This window comes from Bos mutus, chromosome 5 (assembly GCF_027580195.1).
Source record: "Bos mutus isolate GX-2022 chromosome 5, NWIPB_WYAK_1.1, whole genome shotgun sequence".
NCBI classification, from domain to species: Eukaryota; Metazoa; Chordata; class Mammalia; order Artiodactyla; family Bovidae; genus Bos; species Bos mutus.
In genome coordinates, this window is record NC_091621.1 from 47,944,374 (window position 1) to 47,972,062 (window position 27,689).

At 44.7% G+C, this 27,689-nt stretch overlaps 1 long non-coding RNA gene across 1 annotated transcript in view; it reads left to right on the forward strand.

The window, feature by feature from the left end:
* Positions 1-27,202, forward strand: part of LOC138987945 (uncharacterized) — a 123,076-nt gene extending 95,874 nt beyond the window's left edge. Inside the window, exons 2-4 of the long non-coding RNA XR_011464250.1 lie at positions 6,122-6,238; positions 19,811-19,905; positions 26,119-27,202. This is a non-coding gene — a long non-coding RNA (uncharacterized lncRNA). The remainder of the gene's footprint in view (positions 1-6,121; positions 6,239-19,810; positions 19,906-26,118) is intronic.
* The last annotated feature ends 487 nt before the right edge of the window (positions 27,203-27,689 follow it).

Below are 27,689 nucleotides of genomic sequence, written 5' to 3' on the forward strand. Positions count from 1 at the left end.
TGTTTTCCTCTATTTCTTTGCATTGATCACTGAGGAAGGCTTTCTTATCTCTTCTTGCTATTCTTTGGAACTCTCAAAATCATAATAGTATACCAGTTTTCTATACTAAATATATGCATAAAAGCTCTGTTGACAGTGGCTGAATTAATCTTCAAATTTTTGTTCTTTTTCTACAGTGAACGTGAATTACCTTGATAGTTATGAAAAACCATTAACAATAGGTGTGATGAAAGTACAGCTCCGCTACAGGGCTTGGCCAAGTGCTCTGGGGCACTGAGGTGAGAACTCAGAAGCAGAGCTCAGCTGAAATGAAGCAGTTCTGTCTCTCATGCTTGTGCGTGTTCATTAATTCATTCAGTACACACCCACATTTACACGTGTGAGTCAGGCAGTAAGACCAGAGAGGGCAGCAGAAGCCAGCTTATAAAGAGCTTCACAGACCATTCTGGGACTTGGATTTATTCTGAATGAGGTGGACAATGTTGGAAGGTTTTGAACTGAGGAGCAGTGTGCTCTGATCGCTTCAGCTGCTCTGAGCCACCGTAGGCAGATGTGGGGAGAAGGCGGCCCATTGAATGTTTGGAGAGCTAGAGTCCTGGGCATTGCCGAGTATGTGTCCACTTAAGCCGTGGCTTGGTACCATCAGGAAGGTGGCTGTGAGCCCCTGTGTCCTGCCAGCTTTCACCGGCAGCCCCAGCCCTCCTTCTCCATCCTGCTCTGAGTCCTGGGAGATGAACTGTGAACCAGCTACCAGGCTCCCTCATCCTCTGGTTTCCCCATTGGTTTCAGCCAGCGGGGAGGCCAGTGAGAGTGGTCGGGAGAGAAGATTCATAGTAAAGTAAGTTTTCCCAGCTTCCTCCCTCTTAAGTCCCCTCTGGCTCCTGAGTCCACCTTGACCACAGGTTTCAGCTCTGGTGAAGGAGAGTCTCCATATTCCTCCCTCCTGGGACTTCAGCAGTTCCTTCCTTCTCTCTATCGAGCCTTGGGTGGTGACTGTCCCTATGGTCATGAGTTTTGGCCCCATACCCTACCCACACCTTTGTAAACAATCCTTTTAGTAATCTTACTTCAGATTATATAGTCTGAATTTGCCATCTGTCTGCTTCAGCAACACTTGTCTGATAATCCACCTCTTCCTAGTGGGATTGGGAATGTTCTGACTCAGCAGGGCACCAGGGGCTGGTCCACAGGAACCCACAGCCTGGAGTGGCCTGCTGGTTAGAGGGACTTCCCAGAATAGGTGTTGGTTACTGCGGTTCCCGGTGAGGTCTGGGAAAGCTGATGCCCTCGAGGTCATGTCTGTAAATTGTTGTCAGGGTCCCTGTCTGCCCCAGGGATTTCCCCAGACCTTGGGCGGGAGTGTTCCTTCTATCCTTTCCCATCTATTCCCATCCTCAACACACACTAGATTCAGAAGGACATTAACCTTCACCTGTACTTTGGAACCAATGAACATGTCAACAGAAGGTGGTAGGGTGGTAGCACCGTTAAGGGCTTGGACTGCAGAGTTAACTAGACCTGGGTTCACATCCTGCCTCTGTTGCTGGGAAACCTTGAAAGAGTTACTTCTTCTCTTTAGTCTCTCTCTTTTGTGTATTTGAAATTTTTACAATGAAGAGTTTGAAGTTCATGCATCAATAAAAATTTGGGGGAAGATGAGCCCCCAGAAAATCTCTCCTAAGTCTTCTTCTTGAGAAGCAAACAAATGCATAATAAACCCTCCTTTCTTTGTGCTGTTCACTATTCAACTGCTCACAGTTGTTAAGATTCCTTTCAGAGGCTGTTTTGAAGTCATCTGTCAGCAAGGAGTGGGGAAGTGTTTTGCTAGGAAGGCAGCAGAGGGTGTTTTTCTTAATGACTTGTAAATTATATTCTGCTCTGCACTTTCTAAAATAATGTCTTCTAAGGAAATAAGCTTACTGGATGGCATAGTTTGCTTTTAAATTGGGTTGCAGACTTAACAAATCTGGGAAAGTGGTACAGATGAGCCTATTTGCAAAGTAGAAATAGAGACACAGATATAGAGAACAAACATATGGACGCCAAGGGGCAAAAGGGGAGTGGGATGACTTGGGGATTGGGATTGACGTGGATACAGTACCGTGTATAAAATGGGCTTCCCAGGTAGCACGGTAGTAAAGAATCTGCCTGCTGACGGAGGAGACGTGAGCTCGATCCCTGGGCTGGGAAGATCCCCTGGAGTAGGAAATGGCAATTTGCCCCAGTATTCTTGCCTGAAAAATTCCATGGACAGAGGAGCCTGGTGGGCTACAGTCCTTGAGGTAGCAAAGAGGCAGATATGACTGAGCAACTGAGCACACGCATGTATAAAATAAATAACTAATGAGAACCTGTTCTGTAGCACAGGGAACTCAGTGCTCCGTGGTGACAAAGAGGGATCTGTGTCTATGTATGGCTGATTCATTTTGCTGTGCAGCAGATATTAACACAACATTGTAGAGCAACTAAACTCCAATTTTAAAAAAAAGAACACTCATTTGGGAATTTATGTGAGTTGAGGGGAAGATCGATTGTGTTAAGCTACTAAGATTGGGGAGTTATCTGTTATAGCAACTGGTGTCAATTTACACAAACACACTTTCACTTTTTCCCCTAGAATTTTCCTGAAGATGATTTTAAACATCAAATATAAAAGCACGAAAATAAAAGGAAAAAGGAAAACAACATTAGAGTCTCACCAAAACAGTGTCTTTTCAGGGAAGGGAAGGGTAAAGTGGAAGAAAGAGCGAGTGTGAGTGTTAGTCACTCAATGGTGTCTGACTTGTTGCGACCCCATGGACTGTAACCTCTCAGGCTCCTCTGTCCATGGAATTTCCCAGGTAAGAATACTGGAGTGTGTTGCCATGCCCTCCTCCAGGGGATCTTCCCGACCCAGGGATCGAACCCGCAACTCTTATGTCTCCTGCATTGGCAGGTGGGTTCTTTACAACTAGCGCCACCTGGGAAGCCCCCTCTGCCCTCTAGGAGTTGGTATTTTAATGGGAACACTGTTCCCTACAGCTTTACATGTCGGCTGCTTCTGGTGAGACAGAGAAGCCCTTTCATCTGTCACTTAAATTCACTAAGCTTTAATGCTATTGGTGATACAATTTTACTCATACCTGCATGGTACTTCTTCAGATTACATGCTGAAGGAGAGCTGTGATGGGCAGGCTAATGAGAAGATAGACTTTCTCTGTTCTATTCAGTATCTCCCACTACCTACCCCAAAGGTATTAGGACTAATAGGGAAGAAGCAGCTCATTGCCTTTGAATTTCTTCTGCTTTTCCTCAGACCACAGGGCCTCACCTGATGAAGGGGTAATGGGTAATATGACAGCCACAGAGTGAAAGAAGCTTCAGGAATAAGAGATCACGTGGAAGCAACCTTTTTTCCCTGGGACAATTCACCTTGCAACAGGAAGCAGCTAGAAATTGGACCTAATATGATAAGAGGGGAGAGGGCAGGGAGGCAGCGGGTAGGAATACTGAGAGATGCCAATTTATTTGGATAAATTGTGTTAAAGGCCACTTAACTTTCATCCAGCATGCCAAGGATACACTATTTATTCATGAGAGTTTTGGTCTGTTTTTCCACTCCAGTCTTGAAGTGGAGATATGTGAGCCCTGCTTGGCAGAGTGCCCTGCTTACACAGCACTGTCCCTGTAACCTCACCCTAGTTTCCAGGGAGTCTGGGGCTGGACGTGAAGCAATCCAAAGCAGTTTTCTTGCATTACATGCACCTTCCCAGAGTCTTCCAAATAAATGGATGGTCAGTTTGAGCAATAATAACTTGTGTGTTTTTTTATACTGCAAGTTTTGAGTATGATATCTTTGAATTCAGTTTAGATCAGAATCTATTGCCACTCCATTATTTGAAAAAGATCCTTAGCCCACCCCTACAAATGAAATGTGTCTTCCAAGATGTGGGAAAGAGACATGAAAGAAGAAATAAATATTAATGATGGTATACATTTGAGATTTCCCAGTTCTTAAGAAATTCAGGCCTGACCTTAACTTATTTGGGTATTATCCAGAAAAGCTTTTTCTAACAGAGCAAAATAAAAGAATACCCAAGGCTGAAAACAAACTTTGGATTATATGTGGAGAGGGAAATTCTAATGCCATGACAGAAATGGGCCTTGGAAAATCTACCTTCCATGCAAGAGTGACACAGACCATATGTAGCGCAGAAACTTGGGTGTTGTCTAATTTGGAAGAGAAGCTTCAGGTGTAACATGCTAGCTCTCTGCAGATATATAATGGGCTCCCATGTGGAAGAAGGGTTGAATTTTTTTCTGTCTGTGAGGCAAAGGGTTGAACTGCTATATTAATGTGTAAACTCATTAAATGAGGCAGAGAGATGGGTTTCTCTTTAGTAAAAGGAGACATTTCTGGGGAGCGGTGTAAGGATGGAAGAGATCTTTGCAGAGAGAGATAGAAAGGTTCTGATCACTCGACAGAGGCTGGAAAACTCTTCCTCTACTTGCTGCATTCCAGCCGCGCTTCTTTTTTCCAGTTCCCCAGAGGAGCCAAGCTCTTGTCTACACTATGGTTACCTCTGCCTAGAATGCCCCACGCATTCTCCCCCGCCCCTCCCCCGACACTTTCAGCCTGCTAAATCTTGCTCTTCCTATAGGCTCAACCTAATTGTTACATTCACATAGGGTTTTCCTGAACCCCTTGTTTAGAGTCTTACTAATAAAACTATACCATGACACCTTGTTCTTTTCTCTTTATGCATGCCTGCTAAATTGCTTCAGTTCTGTGCAACTCTTTGCGACCCTGTGAACTGTAGCTTGCCAGGCTCCTCTGTCCATGGGATTCTCCAGGCAAGAATACTGGAGTGGGTTGCCGTGTCTTCCTTCAGGGAATCTTCCCGACCCATGGATCGAACCCTTGTGTCTTATATCTCCTTCATTGGCAGGTGGGTTCTTTACCACTAGTGCCACCTGGGAAGCCCTTTTTTGTTTATAGCACTTAACAAATAAAGGCATGTTTGTGTGTGTGTGTGTGTATACAACCTTATCACGGGCATATCATATTTTGATATATCTTACACGTATCTACATATATTTATATAAAACAGCACAAATATACTTTGAGTTTTTTTTTCATTTTTTGGCTGCACCGTGTGGCACGTGGGATATTAATTCCCTGACCACAGATCAAACCTATGCCCCCTGTAGTGGAAGCATGGAGTCTTAACCACTGGACCAGCCGGGAAGTCCCCACAAATACACTTTGTGTTGCCGTTTGTTTAATGTAGGTTTCACCACTGAAAGGTGAGCTTTTTTGCGAAATGTACCATGTTTGTTATGTTCATTCTATTGTGTACCTTGCTTGGAACGTAGTAGGTGCTCAGGAAGTGTGTTGAATGAATGAATGAGATTCAGCCACCAAAGTGTCTTGATTAGTATGCCTCTTGAGTAGGACATGAACCACTAGAGATGATTTTAGATGGAGCCTGGATCTAGCACTAAATAATATTGCATCACCTTGTGTGAAAGTAATTTCTTTTCAATTTAATTTCAACCCTCTGATCTTGTCAAAGAGAAAGCTTTTTTAATGATAGTCTTTAATAACGGCTCTAACACTTGCCAATCTCCCTTGGCAGTGCAGAGAGAGACCAGGCAATAGTATCTAGCTGGAATTTAATAACATGTTTTGTTTTTATTGCATTCATTTGTGGTTGCTTTTATTTGTGGCAAGTGATATTGATTTTTCCTTTATGGACATGATCTATAGTTTTCTTTTAAAAGAAAACTAAAAATGTGAGTTTATTTAATCAAAAATATTAACTGTACTGAAATAATGTACAGTAATGATATAATATCTTTAACATCTAAAACTTTGGTTCTTGGAGGATCTGAAACTTTGGAACAATCTAGGTCACTGATTCCTATTAGTCTATCCCCAAACCAGCTCAGGTCCATGACCGAGGAAATGCAACGAAGTCAGTTTCATAAAGCTAAATTTAATCATTGTCATTCTGGTAGCATGTTCCTTTGTGATACTAAAGAATCCTTTTCCAAAAGAGATGGTGATTTTAAAAAGTCCCAAAATGGTAACATAGAGTACTGGCAGCTCCATGTTGTTCCTTCCCTTTTAATTATGTAGGATGATCGTGTGGGGGAGAGAGTTGCACCTGCCTTGGAATCCGAAAGTCTGGGCCCTCCTGAAATTAGAGGACCGCTGTAGTCCCTTCCAGTGTGGAGAGTGGATTAACAGTTGCAGGTACAGTCTTGTGTGCCCTCTGTGTGAATAACCACTGAGTGTGTGTGTGTCACGCTCAGAGTGGGCCCTTGCTCCCCATCCTCCCTGTTAAAATGATTTGTCTGTTTTCCATTCATTTCAAGCAAGGATTCCAAGTAACATATTTATTAATGAAAGAGGATGTGTAAATAATGTATAGAAATGATGAGTAGTGTGTGAGGGTGTAATGGGAGAGAGATGGTTGGAAGTGGGGTGGGTGTCCTTGTAGCATCCTCTTCCACTGGAGAGAGGACAGGGTGGAATGGGGTGAACTGGCAGGATGGATGTTCTGAGGGCAGCAGCCTTCCTGTTTCCTGAGCTGGGGTGATGGGAGTTGGGCACGGAAGACAGCAGAGGTTGACAGGGAGAGGGAGGCGGTTACCTGTGGCCGGTCGCACGCACGAGTCCTGTGCCACCAGGAGGCCCTGTTGCCCAGAGAGCAGCCTGGGGAAAGGCTGTCCCGTCATGGAGCTGTTGTAACTGCTGCCTTTTCCTGCCATCTGTGGCTGTGCGGAATTGGCTTTGCTTACAGAACCCGAACCCTGAGGCTAAGATACTGATATTCCTGTTAGAAATTCAGCAGAGATATTAAGACTGAAGAGATTATAGCCTTACTGATTGAGTCCATTTTGACGACCCCCTGATTAAAAACAGCCAAAGAACCAGATCCTTAAAATGATTTAAACTGGGTGTAGCCCATGGCACTGTTTTGGCTTTGCATGTGAAGCTGCTGACCTCGTGACATTCTTACTGTGTTTGGTATCATCTCTCACCACCTGAGCTGGTTATATCCGTGGTGTATATGTGTGTGTGTATGTGTGTGAAGAGTGTGCTCACACATATCCAAGTCAGTGGCTATTTAGATCTGAGCCATATATTCAGAGGTTCACACTTTCAACTTGGCAAATACTCAGTCAAACATCATGGTGGCGGGGGGTGCTCCATGAGTGCTAAGTGTGCATGTCGGCTGGTTCATACAACTCACGTTTGCAACAGTATCGTCTAAGTTAGGATGAAGCAAGTACTGCTAGAAGGAGACCAACACAGTATTCCAAGACCACAGAGCAAGAAACATTTACTTCTTGGGGGATAAATTAAACAAGGCTTTACTGATATTTGATACTGGCCTCAAGAAGATGGCGTGGGGTGGACAGGCAAAGGTAAAGATATGCCATCCTGTGGTAAGAAAAGAGTGAATGAAGGTATAAAGGAGAACATTTTGTTTGGGGATGGTGCTTTGTGAAGGAAACTCCCAGATGATCACACAGCACATGGGTAGTGGTAGTAAGGGCTGTTTTTACGCCTTCTGTTCAGACAGTGCCAAACAGCTGTGGCAATAGATGGTGCTGAAGGAAGCGTGGGAATGCCATCAGCAATGGGAAAAAGTCAAGTGGTGATGTGGATTGACATCTTATAGAATATAGACCTAACTTATAGTCAATAGTTGTTTCATTGCTAAGTTATGTCTGATTCTTTGCAACCCCATGAACTGTAGCCCTCCAGGCTCCTCTGTTAATGGGATTTTCCAGGCAAGAGTACTGGAGTGGGTTGCCATTTCCTTTTTCAGCTTACAGTCATCAGGTAATAGATGTTTTTGTGAAGACAGGTCCAGTAGACATGTATTTTGCTTTACATATTGATAGTTGGGAGGGATGCATTTAAGAACATGTGGACTATTTGACAGATGACCAAATTAATAATGTTACATCCAGCAGAGTATGATTTTCTTTATACTTAGACCACAGTCAATGGAACTGTATTTTTCTTCGGAAAAGTCAGAATTCTTTTAACACAGCTTGCTTAAAGAGAGCTTCCTACTTTAAAGTATGCTGTCCATCACAATAGGTGATTTTTTTTTTCCCCTCCAGAACAATCCAAATGTTACACTCCTGAATAGAAAATGACTTGAAGCCAGTGAGTAGAGCTTCAGCCCTGCTGCTTACTGGTGATGAGTCTGCATTAACCTGAGTGGCCCTTCTAAGTATTTGCCAGCAGGTGGTGACAGTGCAGTCTGTGCAGTTTGTTTCCTTTTATTTATTTATTACTTAGAAAACACATACTGCCTGTTCATTACAGGAAAAATTAGAAAGCACCTTGGAGAAGGGTGGGCAGGAGTCTCAGTGTCCCACAATTTGTAGGTAATCACTGCTGCATTTCCGGCATACGACAGCCTTGGTTGCACGGTGACCAAAGTCAGTTCAGTAGTTCACAATTAATAAGGTCATGCTTGGTAGGTATCAGTAGCCTCCAATGATTATAGATCCCTGGAGGTGAGGACCATGGCGAGGCCCGTGGCAAAGACCATTGCCACAGCTTCCCAAAGAGGTAGAAGGGTAAATCAAAAACCGTTCTCTGGACCAAATCCTGTTACAGGGACAACCATGCATCACCAGATGGGCACACAGCCACGCTGGGAACTGCCGGTGAGGCCCCAGCTCCCGGCCTTCCAGACCCTAAGTGGAGCGCCTTGAATGGAAGCATGTGGGGCGAGCAGTTGTAGCACCGCAGCTGTGGGATTCAGCTGGCCTCACAGGCTGCTCACACCACAGAACCCACCTCCACACGAGCTGGAGGGCCAGAGGCAACTGGGCTCGCCTGATTCTCACACCTGGACCGTGGCAGAGTTGCTGGTATAACATTTCAGGCTGAGCCATATATTTGCAACACGTGTCTTTTTATCAGTAACAATCATTTCCAATATCCATTATGGTTATTAACAAATGCTCTGATATTAATCAGAGAATAAAAGTAATTGAAGCCTTATAATAGACATGTCAACATGTGATTTGTTGTTCTGGTCATTACTAGGTCATGTCTGACTGTTTGCGACCCCATGGACTGTAGCCTGCTGAGCTCCTCCGTCCATGGGTTTCCCAGGCAAGAATACTGGAGTGGGTTGCCATTTCCTTCTCCAGGGGATCTTCCTGACCCAGGATCAAACCCGTGTCTACTGCATGGGCAAGCAGATTCTTTACCACTGAGCCATCTGGGAAGCCCCAACATATAATTAAGTCTTTAAGATGCTAAATAAGCGCTTACTTGTAGGATATAAATTAAAACTCACACATCTGTATATCACAGTTTATGCTAGCATATTTTGAAGAGAATTGTACTTTTTCAATTTATAGTTTAGGATGTATGTGTGTATAAATTGCTTAACACTTCTTAATTTATATTCTGTGTATGTGTGTCTGTGTTGCTTAACGGAAGTGAAATTTCATGCTATATAAGGTGTTATAACCTGCCTCTGTCATTACTAGCATGTTATGAATCTACTTATGAATCCATATGCCTCTGCATTATCAGTGCTAATGACTGTGTGGTATTCCATTTTATAACATAAGTTACAGCTCACTACTAATGGAAATTTGTGATTTTTACAACTTTTTACTATTACAGGTTACCACTACAAAGATTATCTTTGTCCATCTTTCTTTGTATACTTGTTTATTTTATTAGAATATGTCCCTAGAAATGAAATAGCTGAATCATAGCATATGCACATTAAAAGATGTTTTGAACAAAATTTCAAGTTATTCTTTGAAAGGAAGTATACTCTCACCGGGCCCAGCTTTCTTTTTTAAATAATTGTATGTATATTTATTTTTGGCAGTGCTGGGTCTTTGTTCTGCGGGGGCTGCAGTTCACCTGCAGTGCTCCGGCTTCTCACTGCGGTAGTATCTCTCGTTGCAGAGCAGAGACTCTAGGGCACAGGCTCAGTAGTTGTGCTGCGCAGTCTTAGTTGCTCCGAGGCGTGTGGGGTCTTCCCGAATCAGGGATCAAACCTGTGTCTCCTGCACTGGCAGGCAGATTCTTTACCACTCAGCCACCAGGACAGCCCAGCACCAGCTTTCTTAAATACTCTCCCACATTGGAAGAATGTTTTTAAAAAATTTGCCCATCTGATAGGTCAGAAATGGTTACTCGTTAGTCTTGTTAGCAAGACTTTAAAAAATGTTTGCTATTTCATTTTCCCTTTTATTATTGTTCCAAATATGAGCAGTGTAGGACGATTAACCCTCATATATTTACTCTCCCTATCAATTGCCAGATGCCTTAAAATTACTTATTTTTTGGATTGGGAAACATACAGTCAACTTAAAGCGTTTTAAACCATCACCTTTTCGTAATTGAAGCCCCTGTTTAAAAGTGGGGCAGGGTTTCAACTGTGGTAGTTGTGGTACTTCCCCCAGGATCCCGTGGGCATTGTTTTAGACCCTGCTTTAGGAAGGGAGAAAGAGACCTTTTAGCTGCCAAGCTATTCACAAATGCTGGTGAGATGCTTATTAGGTCATCAACATTGAACCTGCAGAGTAATATTCATATAACACAATGTGAAATGAGAGCTTAGCGTTATTGAATTAATTTGATGGATGTGGACAGCCCAAGAGACCATTTAACCACCAGAGGGATACTTTCTCAGCAGAATTCACTAGTTTTCTTGTCTCCAGTTGATTAAATTAACCAGAAAGTGGCTATAGCTTCAGTTCATTTGCTGATGTGTTTTAAGGAAATGAGCTACAAGGGACTAATATCCCCACCTCTACTCCATCAGTGTTTTAGAATCCAACCTATGGATCCTGGACCAAGCTCACAGTTCTGAGAGGGCTGTTTCCATGTGGTTTAGACATGAAAAGAAGACTAGCTTCCAAGTGTAGGTGACTCCACCCATGGCCATGAGGAACTTTCTCCCTCCATCTTCACCTGTTGCCTGATGTTCACAATTGCTTTAAAAAACATTGGATCTCTAAATTAAGGATTTGTATTTAGTGAAAGTGTTAGTTGCTCAGTTGTGTTTGACTCTTTGCAACCCCATGGACTGTAGCCCGCCATACTCCTTTGTCCATGGAATTCTCCAGGCAAGAATACTGGAGTGGATTGCCATTTCCTTCTTGGGATCTTCCTGACCCAGGGATTGAACTCGGTCCTACTGCATTTCAGGCAGATTCTTTACCATCTGAGCCACCAGGGAAGTTAGGACCTAAAATTAAAATATGTTGAAAGGTAAGAATGACTATAAGTTCACACTGAAGTATAAACCACTTACCTTAGATCTTTCTGAGAGAAGGATTGGGCTCCCAAAAACGAATGGGATAAGTGAGTCTCCACCAGGGAGAAAGAGGGAGAGGCTGGGGTTTGGTCTGAAACTCATCTTGGACGAACTACAGGTTTGCTTTCAAAGCCCTTTCCGTTGTGTCACTGGTATTTGTAATGGAACAATTTGTGAATAAATTGGCATTTTAATTTAAATTGTTCTGTTGTTTAAAACAACTTTCTCTCTCCCTCTACTTTCCCTCTCAGCAAACAAAGTTGTAGTCGGGATTTAGTGAAAATTTAGTTTTTAATCTGTTTAGTAGATACCCTCCTTTAAAAAGATGTGTTAAAAAAATTAAAAAATAAAAAGATGTGTTGATACCTCTGCTCTTCAGATGTTTCCTGCTTTTCACTCTTGAAAATCCCTGGTCCACTTTTCTCTGCACTGTTCTCGTCCGTTTGAAGAGCATTCTTCGGTTCTTCTGTTCTTGTGCTGTTTACTCATTCCGTACTCTCTGTCCTCCATTCTCCAAGGAGAACCACTCATTTCAGTCTCTCCTGTGAAGCCTCCCCTGGATCCCGTCGCCTGCACTCAGGTGCCTCCTGTATTCAAATAGCAACCATCTGTTTCTGAATGCATGCACATGTGCTCAGGTGCTAAGTCGTGTCCAACTCTTTGAGGCCCCGTGGACTACAGGAGCCCATGGGGCTCCTGTCCATGGGATTCTCCAGGCAAAAATACTGGAATGGGTTGCCATGCCCTCCTCCAGGGGAGCCTCCTGATCCAGGGACTGAACTTGCATCTCCTGCATTGGCAGACGGATTCTTTACCGCTGAGCTGCCAGGGAAGCCTGTTTCTGAATACACACTCTCTAAAATCTCTGCTTTTTTTGTACTCATAACTATCCAATTAATAAACTTTTAAAAAAAACTTTTTTAAATACTAAAGAAATACGTTGTCATAAAAATGTAAATATAGAGAAGGTGAGAGAATGAAATTCCCTCTCCTCACCCCTCTCCCTCCCCTACCAGCTCTCATAGGCCTAATATGGCTTGTTGTGTATCTTTTCTGACTTTTCCTATTCATATACAAATGAAGTATATATAAAATTATTTATACAAAAATAAGATCACGCTATTCTGTAACTTGCCTTTTAAAACTTAATATGCTATTTGTAAGTTTTATATTTTCATAGTTATGTTCTGGTGTACTTCCCACTTTATTTAAAGAATCCCCTCTTGGTGGACACAAGTTATTTCCAGTGTCATCTTTTTATATACTTATTATATACTTATCACTTATGCATCCAAGTGATGCAGTGAACATCTTTTTACACAGACCTTTGTGTATGTTTCCTGGCATTCATCTCAGTAGAAGAGGAGCATCTGAGTGGAGGGGTCTACACATTTTATTTTAAAAAAATATTTATTTTGTTTGGCTGTGCCAGTTCACAGTTGTGGCACGTGGGATCTTCAGTCTTTGTTGTGGCGTGTGGGATCGAGTTCCCTGACCAGGGGTTGAACCCAGGCCCCCTGCATGGGGAGCAGAGAGTCTTAGCCACTGGACGACCAGGGAAGTTCCTGCACATTTTAAATACTGACAGATATTCCCGGATTGCTCTCTAAAAGGGCTGCACTTACTCCAGTTTACACTCTCACTGGCAAACTGTCACTCAGTTCTTGTCTCACCTTAAGTACCGCTTTCTTGGGGAAGCCTGACTTGTCAGTTTCACCTCCAGGTGGTGTGGGGTGCCCTCCTTTCTTCTCATGGGTCCCATCAAAGTTCTGGTTCTTTGCTGAATTTTGGCACTCACCCCTGTATTTGAATGTTAGAAAATCAGTCATATCATTCCATCATTGAGCTCTTTATTTTTCCTGTAAAGTTTTTATTTCCCCTAATTTCTAAAGTCAACCATGGGCACTATATAAAATCCCAACATTATGGAAATATCTTACATTAAGGAAACAAAAAGATGTTTGTTTGTGTTAGATAGTCCGTTTATAAACCTGTGTTTCTCATTAGCACTGATAGCATGTACCATACTAACTGATTCTTGCAACTGTCTCACTTGCAAGCCTGAACTCTCTGAGGGGAAGGGGCCATATGTTTTCATTTTTGTGCCCCAGCACTCAATGTGGTACATAGTGCATCTCAGTAAAAGTTTGTCACCTGAAAGGATTGGTTGAGGGGAGGGTGTAAGGTAAGCCTCAGAAAACATGCCAAGTTACTTAGTGTTTTTGCTTCAGTTCAGTTCAGTCGCTCAGTCATGTCTGACTCCTTGCAACCCCATGGACTGCAGCACTCCATGCCTCCCTGTCCATCGCCAACTCCCGGAGTTTACTCAAAATCATGTCCACTGAATCAGTGATGCCATCCAACCATCTCATCCTCTGTTGTCCCCTTCTCCTCCTGCCTTCAATCTTTCCCAGCATCGGGGTCTTTTCAGATGAGTCAGTTCTTTGCATCAGGTGGCCAAAGTATTGGAGTTTCAGCTTCAGTATCAGTCCTTCCAATGAATATTCAGGACTGATTTCCTTTAGGATGGACTGCTTTTTGCTTAGCCTTCTTTAATAAGGATGGCTTTGAATGGGTTCCTCCCATAGTACTAGGCCCTTAACAGAATCTTTAATTCTGATGTAACTCACCCTTTTCTAGAAGATTTGGTTTCATAGCCCTCAGGACCTATTGAGTTCTTTAACAAAGCAAATGCAGAAGCCTGGGAAGCAGTTATTAGCGGAGGGAGATTGGTTTACCAGTGTGATTTGTTGCTATGTGTGTTTATTAGCCACTGGCTCTGTGCTTGTGAAGTCAGTATTCCCTACACTCTGCTGAACCAGGCAATCTGGTGAAATAAGAAGTGAGGCCAGGCCTTGTTCAAGTTCCAGAATCTAATTGCAACCACAATAATAGCTACCATATATTGAATGTTTTCCATGTCATTTCATCCTCATAAAAACCCTACGAGAAAAGTATTGTTTCCTCTAGGTTCCAGATGATATTCAGCCTCGGGGATGTAAACTTTCCAAGATTACACAGCTCTTAAGTGGCGGTGTGTGATTTTGAATCCAAGTCTTTTTGTTAATAAACCATCTTTACTCCTTTTTTTTTTGGATCCTCTTTCCTTGTCTCCAGGTGCCCAAAATGATCTTTCTGCTGTGAAACAGGAAAAGCAGATCATTTTGATAGAAAAGCTTGGGGTCTTTTTGTTCATTGAAAATGCTCTTTGAATCCTTGAGAAAATACCTCATCTTTAACTTTGCTTTTTTTATACTCCTCTTCTAAAATCATGGACCCTTGGAGATGAAAGGAATCAAGTCCTCAGCTCACACACTTTTGGGAGAGGAGTAGGTAGTGGCTGACTTGTTACCCATCCTTACCATCATGGTAGAAAATCTTCCCAACTTTGCTGTGTGCATGAAAAGCCTGGTGTTGCTTTGGATTTATCTGGGTGCAGAGGTAGAGTTTCACAGAGTTAATCATCAGAGGTAAATTCTAAACTAGGGCTGGAACATAAGGATAGGCTTGTCCATGGACCCTATGAGGACACGCAAATTGCCTCAAAGCCACGTTCCTTCAAAGAGTCTAAATGAGATCTTGCAGCTGTCTTTTTGATTGTATCCATCCCATCCCAAATGGTCCAGCATTTCTTTGATTTTTACCGATGTGTAGAAAAGGAAATATATGTCCAGAATCAGTTATCTGAAATTTTAAAGGAAATTCTTGGCTTATTACATCTTATATTGCATCAGACCCCCAGTGGGGCTGGGGTTGCACTCTGCGATCAGACATGTTGATATATCTGTGGTATGACTTACAGCTAGAAGGGAAGACTATAAATATGTGTCACTTGGCATCAGATTTTTGTTACCAAGTGATTGATTTACACACACTTAGAAAAAAGCTTTCATATTTTGGAACTTTCTGGGTCTCAGAATTAAAGGTAAAAGTGTGTGGGCCTATAATTTCCTCCCTCTTTGCTCTGATAGAAGTTGAACTACGGGGCGCCAACATAATGTCTGATAGAGGACGTTGTTGTTCAGTTCTTCAGTCGCTTGTTGTGTCCGACTCTGTGACCCCATGGGCTGCAGCACGCCAGGCTTCCCTGTCCCTTGCTGTGTACTGGAGGAGGGAACAGCAAGCCACTCCAGTATTCTCGCCACGAGAACCCCAGGCCCTTTGTTAAAAGCAAAGCAAACCTTGTTTCAAGGAGGCTTCTGCCTTTCTGACATTTAGGGGGCTGCTTGGCACCTTTCTTGTGTGTGTGTCTGTTTCCTTTCTTTGTGTGTGTGCCCACACGTGACAGGTCTCAGGGGTGGGGAATTCCCTCAGGCTGCTCCCCCTGACCCCACTTCAACCAGTTCCTCAGCCACATTCCCTTTCTGTCTCCAAGAGAACCTGAACAGCCGGTCTCCACCCTTGTCTTTGTGAGGACCGTCACACCTCACACTACTCAGCAGGCTGCTTTTCTTGAAGCCACATACTCTGTAAGCCTTTGCTCCTTGGTTCAGGGAGCCTTCACCATGGCAACCAGTTTGGCTCATCTCAGTCCATTCCCAGGTGGTCTCTGAGGCTTTGCCCACGCGGTGCCACGCTGAAAAATGCAGCCTGGCCCACGAGATTGCTTTCATGTTTTAATTGCTTATTTTGGCTTGTGGCACAGGCCCAGGGATTTTTCTGCAGAGGGATGGGTTTCACCATGCCTGGTGGCCAGGCTGCTGTCTCTCACCCTTCTCGGTGTGAGCCACACGCACTTCTTACACCCATGATGATGCCTCGCAGTTTCTAAAGCTTTTCTGAGATTAGGAGAGGCCAAAGCCAGATGGTTCTGCACACTCTTGTTTCTGCTCCCGCTCTGGTTCCTTGTGGCCGCTTACATTCTGTTTAGCAAATGCTTTTCCAGTTTGTGGGCTCCATCAAGCCATGAGTGTCTTCAGAAACTATTTATACCCTGAAGTGTGTGTTGCTGCTAGTGGCTGGAGTTTGACAGCTGGTACCATCAGCTTCTCCCGGCACCTGATTTATCAGAGTGCAGTATTCATGCCAGGTGGCTCTTGGGCCAAGAGTCTTCAGTCATCCGATGACTTAAATTGCCAAGGCAACAATGTCTGGTGAGACCTCAGGATTTATAACCTGTTCCCAGGCTCTCGAATTCTTGCTGACACAGGTTTTATTCTCATAACCACCCAGAACTGCGAGGTGTGTAAATCTTTGAACTTTTCTGCAGAATTCATTTCTCTGCCTTGAACAAGGGCTCAGCCCACAGAACGTGGGCTTTAGGGAACCCATGAACTTATGGACATTGTGGGCACTGTTTTCTATGGACACGAATGTGGGCACTTGTTGAAGAGAGGCTTACATGGGTTCTTAGCATCCTATTCTAAAACAGTGTGTCCTCCGGAAAATGATTTAGTCTTCTGAGCCTCTGAGAAATGAGAACAATAAGAGGTCTTACCCCATTCATTTGCATGAGGAGACAATGACAAAATGTATATACACCGCCTGGTACAGTGCCCATAGCAGTCAGTAAGTGGTGGTGGTGGTGGTTAGTCTCTGAGTCATGTCCAACTCTTTTGCAACTCATGGACTGTAGCCCATCAGACTCTGTGCGTGGGATTTCCCAGGCAAGAATGGGTTGTCATTTCCTCTTCAGGGGATCTTCCCAACCCAGGGATTGAATCTAAGTCTCCTACATTGGCAGGTGGATTCTTTACCGCTGAGCCACCAGGGGAGCCCTTCAGTAAATGTTAGCGATCACTATTCATCTGTGATCCTCAAAAAGTTAAAATTATGTGGCTGCTTTTTATCTCTTGGGATTAAGTACAGTTGTATAATCAGTAATGATTATCAACATTCTTACAGACCTTCATGCTGTACCAAGAATCTTTGCAATACTGCCTCATGTGATTTTCACATCCTTGTGAATGGTGTGAGAGACTGCGTAATTATCCCCTCCCACAGATGAGGAAACTGAGGCTGGAGGGAGACCAGACCACTTGGCTAATCGGGCTCAGAAAAATGACTTCTGCTCAGTTCTAGTGATCAAACAGACTATTAGACAAATGGTTACAATACAGAGTGTGATGAGTACCTTGACCTTTGAAGTCCAGAAAGTTAAGGTCATCAGGAGGGTCAGGGAAGCCTCCTGGAATAAGTGACTTTTAATCTGAACCCTTACACAGAGGTAGGAATAGGCCAGGTGGAGAGTAGCTGCAGAGTGTTGCCTACAGGGGCGGAAGCACAAGCTAGTTCCTGGAAGCAGGGGTGCCTCTGGGGATGGGCGCTTTGTGGCAGAAGGGGATGGAGACGAGGCGAAAGAACAGTTTTTGCACCCCCTGCCTTGTGACTCAGCTGGTGAAGAATCTGCCTGCAATACGGGAGACGTGGATTCGATCCCTGGGTTGGGAAGATCCCCTGGAGAAGGAAATAGCTACCCACTCCAGTGTTCTGGCCTGGAGAATTCCATGGACTGTATAGTCCATGGGGTCGCAAAGAGTCGGACACAACAGAGCAATTTTCACTTCACTTCCAAAAGATGAGTGACTGAAGAAAGAGGGAAGGAATAGAGCAGAGAATTACATTTGCGCTTATAGGCATACCTACAGACCATGCAGCTATGTAAAACAATTCTGAGGAAGACAGGCAACGTGGGGGTGTGTTTGGTATATTAGGTGAGGAGGAGCACGTATAAAAGTACCCGTATGCCGTGATTTTAGTTGTGTAGAAGTGACTCTTCCAAGGACCAAGACTTAGAAGTTAAGTTGAAGAAAGAGAGTAACTCTTTTGTTGAGTTGATATTTTGGGGTTTATTTTTTGGCCATGCCACGCAGCGTGTGGGATCCCAGTTCCCCAATCAGGGACCAGACCATCAGGGAAGTCCTGGACCATCAGGGAAGTCCTGCGATGGTGTATGTTTGAAACTCACTGTGTTATCTTTTAGGTTTTATTTTAGTTGTTTGTGGAGAAGGAAATGGCAACCCACTCCAGTGTTCTTGCCTGGAGAATCCCAGGGATGGGGCAGCCTGGTGGGCTGCCGTCTATGGGGTCGCACAGAGTCGGACACGATTGAAGTGACTTAGCAGCAGCAGCTCCCAGTACTTGGCCTGGGGGATCCAGGCTCCAGCATTCATTCCACTGGGCCTCTAGCCTCTTTAGCTTTGACTGATTGATTGATTTGTTCATTTTGTGCTTTTGTGTGCTTGAGCAAGTCCCAGTTATGTCTGTGTGTCTGTGTCCCTGGGTGGGTCAATATTCAGAGAGCTCAGCCTCCAGGCCCCTGAGCCCCCTTTCTCTGTGTCTAGACAAGATCACTTGCTCTCACTTGCTCTCATGACACCTGTAATTAATAGTCCCTTTTCTTTATGTGAGGAAAAAGAAAAGGCAGCGGCAGTCAGTGAACCAGGTGGCCCTTTCCACTATCCAGGCGGAATGAAGCAGGGAGACTAAGTAACTGGAGAGGTGACAATTGAAATAACTGGGTATCAGGCAGAAATGTCCATTTGACCCGGCGTGTTACTGTGTGAAGTCTGGTGCTTTTGGAAAATTGCCTGGTTCCTTCTAAGTTTTTCACAGGGATCAAAGGCATTTGCTGAGTTTGCTTTTAAGCAGTTACTTGGAAGGTTTCCCTCTCGTGCAGGTCAGGGAGAAAAAAATCAGCGTGATGCTGTGAGCGTGTACATCCATAAGCGGCCTTTACCTACTGGTACTCTTTATACATTCTGTGCATTTCTGAGGTTCTGTCCCTTCCAAAGGCAGCTTCAGGGCACAGGGACAGTTAAAAATGGTGTTGAAGATTTGGTACATGGTGTCTGCTTTAAAGCGCTCCCAATACACGTACAGTGTGGGGGAGAATATGAAATAAGGGTGAGGGGCATATGGGTTCTTTATACTGTTCCCTTCACCTTGCTTATGCTTTGTTTGCTTGTTTAGCTGCACTGGGTCTTTGTCGTGGCATGCAGGCTTTCTCTAGGTGCAGCTTGCAGGGCTTCTCTCTAGCTGTGGTGCGCAGGCTCTTCTTGTTGTGGAGCACGGACTCTAGAGCTTACGAGCTTCAGTAGTTGCATTGTGCAGGCTTAGGTGCCCTATGACGTGGGATCTTTGCTCCCCGACCAGGGATTGAACCCCCATGCTCTGCGTTGGAAGGCAGATTCTTAACCACTGGACCATCAGGGAAAGTCCCTTGTTTGTTTTTCAAAAAAAGAAAAAAACAAGTTTAAGTAGCACTTAAAAGACTGGTCACCAAATACTGGAAACAAATGTGAAAAGCCCTAGTGACAGTACACACTCTGATGCCCCTGGGGACAGCCAGCGCAGATGCCACGGCCCTCACTGGACCCTAGAGTGAATGGGAGCTGAAGAAGCAGGGGAAGCAGAGGTTCCCAGAGGTGGCAGCTGTCCATGGGCATGGACCTCGTTAGAATATATAACACAAAAAGGATAATCATGTGCATTGTAGAAAACCAGAAAGAAATACTCCAAAATTCCACTCCTGCATGATTCGTTTTATTGTTTTATATTTTCAGTATAATACAGAATTAAAAGAAGACTCTTCAAGTCTCTGTCATCCCTTAAGAACCCTGAAGCTCTGATGATGGGATTACATGAAAGTGAAACTTGAGTAAGTGATGAGGAGCTGGGGCCAAGTCCCATATCCAGTTAGGGGCGGAGCTTGGCCAGGTGCTGGGTGTGGCATGTATGTGGCGTTACACTAAAAATAAAACAAAACAAAAACATAATTTTAGTTCTGGACCCTTTTCAAAATGAGCAGGTCTTTTCTAACCAGCCACGTCCCAGGTTCTTCTTCTCCCTTCTGTATTGAGCTTGGCGTTCCCTGGCAGACAGCTGTCTTTCCACATTCAAATTGTTGACACCTAAGGAGTATGTATTCCTTGCATGGTCATCAGTGAGTCACTTGTCAATCAGTATTGAACATATATGTATTGTCAGACGCTGTGTTAGGCACCAGGAATGTAGTGGTGAACAAGACACAGTCCTTGACTTGAAAAGTTTACACAGGCTGCAGAGGCAAAAAAAAAACAAAAAACAAAAAAACAAGCACTTACAACACAGAGGTCCCTGCCTTGATGAGGCCAGGCTTGGGAGCATGGCCGTGGGGGGGGGAGCACTGACCTGGCTTTGGGGATGTGGATTGGGGGTGGAGGGGTTGTTCCAGGGAAGTTTCCATCAGGAAGTTGTTCCAAGCAAGCATCTGAAAAAGCTATTAACTAGGAAGAGGAGTGCAAAAAGGTGAGGGAAAGCTTTCCAGGCAGAGGAAATAATTACAACCTTTCCCAGACCATGGCTGAGGGCTGCAGGATATTAATATTGGATTTACTCTTACCACTTGTATTTGCAAAGAAAGTGTAACTTATTTTTCTAGAGTGAACTCAGGCTTCATTTGAACTCCTTGGGTAGCGGAGGAAAACCAAATCTTATTCTAATCCAACAGCTTCGTCTCCTCCAACGACTCAAATCGGCTGTCTAGGTAATTTGGTTTTGTCTGGAGGTCTCTGTCATTCAGAGCCCTGTCCGCACTCCAGCTCCTCCTTAAAAAGGCCCCTGAGAAGAGCAGGAAGCGTGGTTTGTGTGGCTGGTAGTGGCCGGTGGCCGGAATGAGCGGCCCACATGCTGAGTCTTTGAGTCCCTGTTTGTGCCCAGCTGGGACTGTTCCCTGGAGGGCAGTGGCTGAAATGCCTCGGGTGCCACCTGACTTCTCAGGGTGGCTTGTTGGGAGCAACCAGCAGTGGCTGTAGTGGCTGTAGCGCTGGTCACCACTAGCCTCCAAATCCCTGCCGCTGCCAGTCCATCAGCCCTCAAATACAAAAGGTGGAAAAAAGCATAATGATACATTTTAACATTACTTCTATTTATTATCCTTGTACACCCAACATTTGGCTAAGTTTCTGGCTATGGAAGTTTGGTGCCTCAATTAATATATATTAGCTCCCTGTCCTCTTCCTTCTGGTTCAGTTTCTCCCCTCATCCCTTGAAGAGAGGACGGGCGGGAAGAAGATCCTTATGGACTCAAAAGTGGCATTTGGGAGGTAAGACCTTTGGTACTCAAACAGTATGGGATTTTAAGAATAAAGTGGAAGAAACCTGTCCATATCCTCTAAACTTATTGAAACACTGTGAATTGCCAGTAAAGGCCAGCAATAAAGTTGTTATTACAGTTGGTATTTGTAAAGTGCATTGCAGTAATTTCCACAGAACAGTGCCTGACTCATTGTATGCACTCAGTGAATTGTTGCTGCTATTAGTTCTCATTTTATTTAATCTCTGCACTGAATCCCTCCTTGGTAGATGAAGGTATGATCCCTTTTCACAGATGAGGAAACTGAGGCTCAGATAAACAGGCTTTCCCAAGAGCACTGTCAGAGAAGGCAATGGCACCCCACTCCAGTACTCTTGCCTGGAAAATCCCATGGGTGCAGGAGCCTGGTGGGCTGCAGTCCGTGGGGTTGCGAAGAGTCAGACACGACTGAGCGACTTCACTTTCACTTTTCACTTTCATGCACTGGAGAACGAAATGGCAACCCACACCAGTGTTCTTGCCTGGAGAATCCCAGGGATGGGGAGCCTGGTGGGCTGCCATCTATGGGGTCGCACAGAGTCGGACAGACTGATGCGACTTAGCAGCAGCAGCAGCAGAGCACTGTGTCATAAGTGGGAGGCAGCTTGTGAATCTAGGTCTTCCTGCTTCAGCCTCCTTGGTTCCTCCTCCATATCTGTCTCCCAGCCACTCTGGTTCACTTACAGAGTCTTAAGGTGAGACAGGATTTCCATCTTTCAACCAGCCCAAAGGGAAATTCTTAAATTCTAAGACATAATCTTCCTTAAGGCTTAAGCACAACGGAGCCACATGGGATCAAACTAATTAGCTTTTGATTTTATCTTTCAGGTAAATTTACAGGCAAATAAAAAGTACGAGCATCTTTAAAGGATTGTCTTCAGATTTTAATGTTAGATCCTATGTATGCACACACAAACACCCGATAGATTATTTTAGTTGGTATCGATGAGAATGGAATGAATGAGCCTCATTATCTTTAGGCTCACTAAGAGCTTTCTACATTGATTTAGAAGATAATGAATGCACAGTTTGAACCATTTCTAATTCCAGCAAACAAACTAATTTAAAGAAACCCTGCATCCTTTGAGTTCAGTTCAATTCAGTCACTCAGTTGTGTCCGACTTTTTGTGACCCTATGGACTGTAGCACGCCGGGCTTCCCTGTCCATCACCAACTCCTGGAGCCTGCTCAAACTCACGTCCATCGAGTCACTGATACCATCCAACCATCTCATCCTCTGTCGTCCCCTTCTCCTCCTGCCTTCAATCTTTCCCAGCATCAGGTCTTTTCCAATGAGTCCTTTGGCAGTCTGCAAATAGTCATTAGGATCTTCCCTTGTAGCTTAGTTGGTAAAGAATCTGCCTGCAATGCAGGAGACCCAGGTTCAACTTCTGTGTCTGGAAGATCCCCTGGAGAAGGAAATGGCAACCACTCCAGTATTCTTGCCTGGAGAATCCCATGGACAGAGGAGCCTGGCAGGCTACAGTCCATGGGTTTGCAAACAGCCAGACACGACTTATCAACCAAACCACCACCGAATAGTTCATTAGTGTTGACTAATGACTGCAAAAAACAAAATCAAGCGAACCTTTTGACCTGAATATGGAAAGCAGGACCTTTCTCCGGATGTTCAGTAGAAAGACAACCAGCCCAGCAGCCAGGGACTCTGGCAGGAGGAGGGTTAATCATTTAGCACATTTCTGCTATGACTGTACTGTGTTGCCTATTCAGGTGGACTCCAAACAAGTGTACAGATGAATAATTCATGCTGGCAATGGCTTTGACCTCTCTGAGCGAGTCTCCCTCCTAAGCAGGGAGCATCCGACCTTGGAAAGACACACCCGGGCCTAAGGTTAAATCCTTGTTGTCCCTGCCCTACTAAATTGGCCATTTCCTGTTCTGATTGCTAATCTTTAGTGAAGTGCCCAAACCACCCACCTTTGGGCCAAGGCAAGGGAGACCAGCTGATATGTGGGGTGTGCGTTGAGGTAATGGCCCCCCAGCAGTCCAGATTTTGAAGGGGCCTCCATGGAGTGTGTGAGAGGGTTAGCTGAGCCTGGCAGTTTGGGGAACATGGGCCACTTAATGACCCCTTAAAGCTGAGGCTTGGGTGAATCATTTAACTTTCCTGAGCCCCAGCTTCATCAGCCTCCAAAGCCAGACCTATAGTCCTACCCTGCCTGCCTCAGGAGGAGGAAGTGGTAACACTTGGTAAATGTTTGCAGTTTAAAGCACGATTAAACCTAAATTGTTTTGAAAAGGTCAAATGCTATTTACTGAGGTACCCAGAGGAATAGAATAGATGGAGACAGGGGGTGGTGTGGTGGTTACAGGTGGGTGAGAGGAGCTGGAATGGGACTTAAGTGTTTAATGGGTACAGAGGTTCAGTCTGGGAAGATGAAAAGTTCTGGGAATTGATAGTGGTGACGTTTGCACAGCGATATAAATGCACTCCATGCCACTGAACTGGACACTCAAATGGCTAATTTTATATTCTATACATTTTGCCACACTAAAAAAAAAAAAAGGAAACTTAAGTTGTTTTAATGTTGCTACACCCACATTCATCCAAGCCAGCCTCAACGAGCAGCCTCCCTGCTACCAGACCCCAGGGTCCCTTCTCAGACTTCCATGCTGCCCACCTCCTCCAAGTGCACTGGTTGAGCAGAGGTTACTGGAGATGCTCAGGTCTGTCCTCAACCCCCACTTGTGCCAGGCTCTGTGCCAGGCCCCGGACGGACGGAAGTAAAAGGATGCGTGCCTCCAGCCTGGAGAGGGACGCAGACGCACACAAGCTGACTTCCGAGACAGCGTGGGAAGGGCTGAGATGGGCTGGGCAGGCTGTTGAGGGAGGGCAGGAAGGCTTTGCAGGCTCCTGAAGGGTGTGCCAGCGCCAGAGTTAATCACACCAGGAGACTGGCGGGGGCATGGCCATCCCCTGCATTTGCCTTAATGCTCCATTTATTTCCTGCTTCTCTGCATTTGCTGGTGCTCCTCCTTCAGCTAGAGCGCACTCTTTCCCTTCTTTCCCCCTGAAAAGCCTCCTAATGTTTCAAGTGCCAGCCCAGATGCCACCTCCCTTCTGGAAGCATTCCCTAAACCCAGCCCCAGTTCATCTCGCCTGCTCTGGAACTTGCGCGGCGGCCTCTTCCGTCTCCATCAAGCATGTAGTTCACTCTGTCAGGCGATACAGCCATTTGTATTTCTGCGTCTCTCACTGGATATAGACTTGGATTATTCCAAGTAAGAAAAACCAGCTGGAATTCACCTTAGCACAACAGTCATTTATCAGAACACGGACCGGGACTCTGTGTTCCTGTTCTCCTCCCCCCTCAGCCGGCTTCACAGTCCCCGCGGCGGGGCGATGGCACTCCAGGCTTCTACACTGCTTGGGGCAACGATCGCCTCTTGACCGGGTAGCTGTGGCGGGGGAGCAGGATCGCACACACACTGGCCATGGGTCAAAGCCCGTGTGTACTGGGGAGGAGCAGCCTTGCTGGCGTGAGCTCCACTCTCTGCAGTGGTGGGCCCTGCAGGCCACTCAGGCCTTCCAGCTCCTCCCTGGGCGTCCCGCCTTGCTTCCCTGCTCCCTGCCCCGCCTCCTCTGTGGTTCCCTTCCTACGCTGCTGGCCATCTCTTCCTTCTCTTATTTGTAGATCCCTGCTGTTAGTGTTTTTTTTTTCCTGTGATTTCACTGATACATCTTCCTATTTTACTCGTTTTCTTTACACGATTCAGTTCATCTACAGTTTGATGGCTCTTTGTTTGCATGCACAGTTAGTTACTGTTCAGATCTGAGGGCTTGACCCGTGTGTTCTGCCGTCTGGTGGTATATCTCCAGGAGATGCCCCACCACATGCACAGAAGTGCGGGTGCCATCTACCATTCACCTGCCGCCCCTGCATTTTCTATGGCTCTGAATGGTATCAACTATCCCCTGTCAAATCTGGGAGCCGCTGTGATGCTTTCCTGTCCTGTACCAATGAACCCAAGCTGATGTCAAGCCCATTCCCTTCATGCCTCTCAGAGCTGTCGGTTGCCATAGCCGTAATCAGGCCTGCATCATTTGTTACTAATTTGTAAGTGGCCTCTTGTGCCACCTGCAGTTTGTTCCCTGTAGTGCAGCCCATGTGATCTTTCTAAAGAAGACATCTGAGTATGTCAGTTCCTTGTTTAAAATCCTTCAGTGGCTCCTTGTTGCCACTGGAATGAAAGTCAGTCTTTAATGTGTGAGACACAGAACTCTCCCACACCTGCCTGCCCATATATGAAACCTTAGCTCCTGGTGCTCTCCAGCCTTAGAATTTCTGAGTATGCCTTGTTCTCTGGGACTCCCCCCATGCCTTCCTTTTTTAGAATAAATAAATAGATAATGTTTTGTTATTTACAAATGAAGCATTAACACAAGAGTGAGTAAAAGAGCACAGACTGCTTCTCGATTTAAAAGGGGGAAAGGTGAGGTCATTAGGTTCAAGGGAAGTGCAGCTACCTCTTCCATGTGTATTTATACAGCTACCGTTGAGTCCAGGAGTAGTAATAATCTTATATCAAATATACCAGGCTCCTAGAAACCTACTTCTACCAAAAAACAGAGAAAATGGCCTGAAGGTTCTAACAGTAAATTGCACTTGCCCTGAAGTAAACCACATTTCTGCACCTCATATTGAAATCTCTCGTATGTAAAGTGAAAGCTGGAAGCTTAACTGTCTACACAGTTGCAGAGCACAGCCCCAAACCAACTTTCCTGTCTTTTATTAGGTTTTGCCCAGGTGACTCAAATGGGACTTGCTCTGGGGCTGGAAAAGAATATGTTGGTGAGAAAGAAGACAGAGACACATGTCGAGTAAACAGCCAACAGCCTCTGCCACCATCCTGACTTGATGGTTCCATGATGAACAGTATTTTATGCTGCTCTGTACCAGACTGGCTACTTCCTTCTGTCTGCACTGAGTCACTGATTATAGAGAATTCTCGGTCTTGGTTACCCAAGGTTCAAACTTCTCAGTACAACTTCCTGTCTTGGGCTATTCTGTTAGTAATGTTCAGTTGCAAAGAACAGAAATATCAAAGAACAGTGGTTAAAACAAGTAAGAGTGTGTTTTTTTTAATCACATAATATAAAGTCTAGAGGTAGTCTGGTTGAATTCCTCATCAGGGCTACTTGGCATGTTTACTTTCATCCTCATGGTGACAGTATGGTGGCTGCAGCTCCGGCATCACGTCTACATCCAGGTTAGGAGACGAGTAGGAGAAGGGTTCCTTTTGCCAACTATTTCCTTTTATTAGGAGCCAGACACAGACTTGGACTTTATTCACCAGAACCATGACCTATGGCCATCTGTGACTTCAAGGGAGGCCGGAAAATAGTATATTTAGCAGGGCATGTTAGAGTAGTGACCAAAATGGGGGTCATGTTCACAAGAAAGAAAAGAATAAGTGCAATCACAGCTAACAGGGTCTGTCATATGTTCCATCAAATATGTTTCTGTTGCCAGAGCTACACAATCATATTTACTCTAGCTGCAGGCACTTTAGTGTTGTTCTTTTATCTCTTGAAATGCAGGTGTCTGAATACTTTTGCAAAGTGCTTTCTGCAGAATGCAGTTTTACATTGGCGATAAACCTGGCTTTAAATGGACAAAAGATATTGGCTGAACTAAATGTTTTCTGGAAACCATACTCTCAAATTGTATTAGTTTTTCCACTATTGAACTATTTAATTAGACGTTCACAATATATATGCAAATCATGTTAATCTTCTGTTAATGATAACAGTCAGTCTAGATGGTCTGTGCTCGACACGGGAGCGTTAGAATGACTCAGTGCACGAAACTCTACTGCTTGCGTCAGTAATCCTTCACAAGCGTTTAGTTTTATAATCTAAATTTGTTGGATTAAACTTGAACAGCTCATAAATACTATAATTAGTTTTTGTTCCACTTCAGGTCCAATTACAAATTGATTTAAACCCATTGCTGATAATTCTCTCTGCTGCCCATTTATTCCCGGGATCATGACACTCACCTTGTTGTTGATGTTCCACTATAGTCGCATGACCTGGGAGAGCGCGCACCACATTATCTGCTAAGCAGTGCCTGGCCCGTAGTAGGTGCGCGGTAAGCCTTAATGGAAGAATATCATTGCCAAATGACTCGACAATAATCAGTTACGTATCAGCAGCAAGAGGCAGCCCCCACTGGCCTACTAGGTCCCGTGTGCCAGCCAGTGTTTTATTTAAAAAGAAATCATAGTCTGCAGAGTAGAATATGTCAGGCTGGGTTTGGATGTCTCGGCTGTCTCTGGTTGTTTCCTATATCCCTTTGAAACAT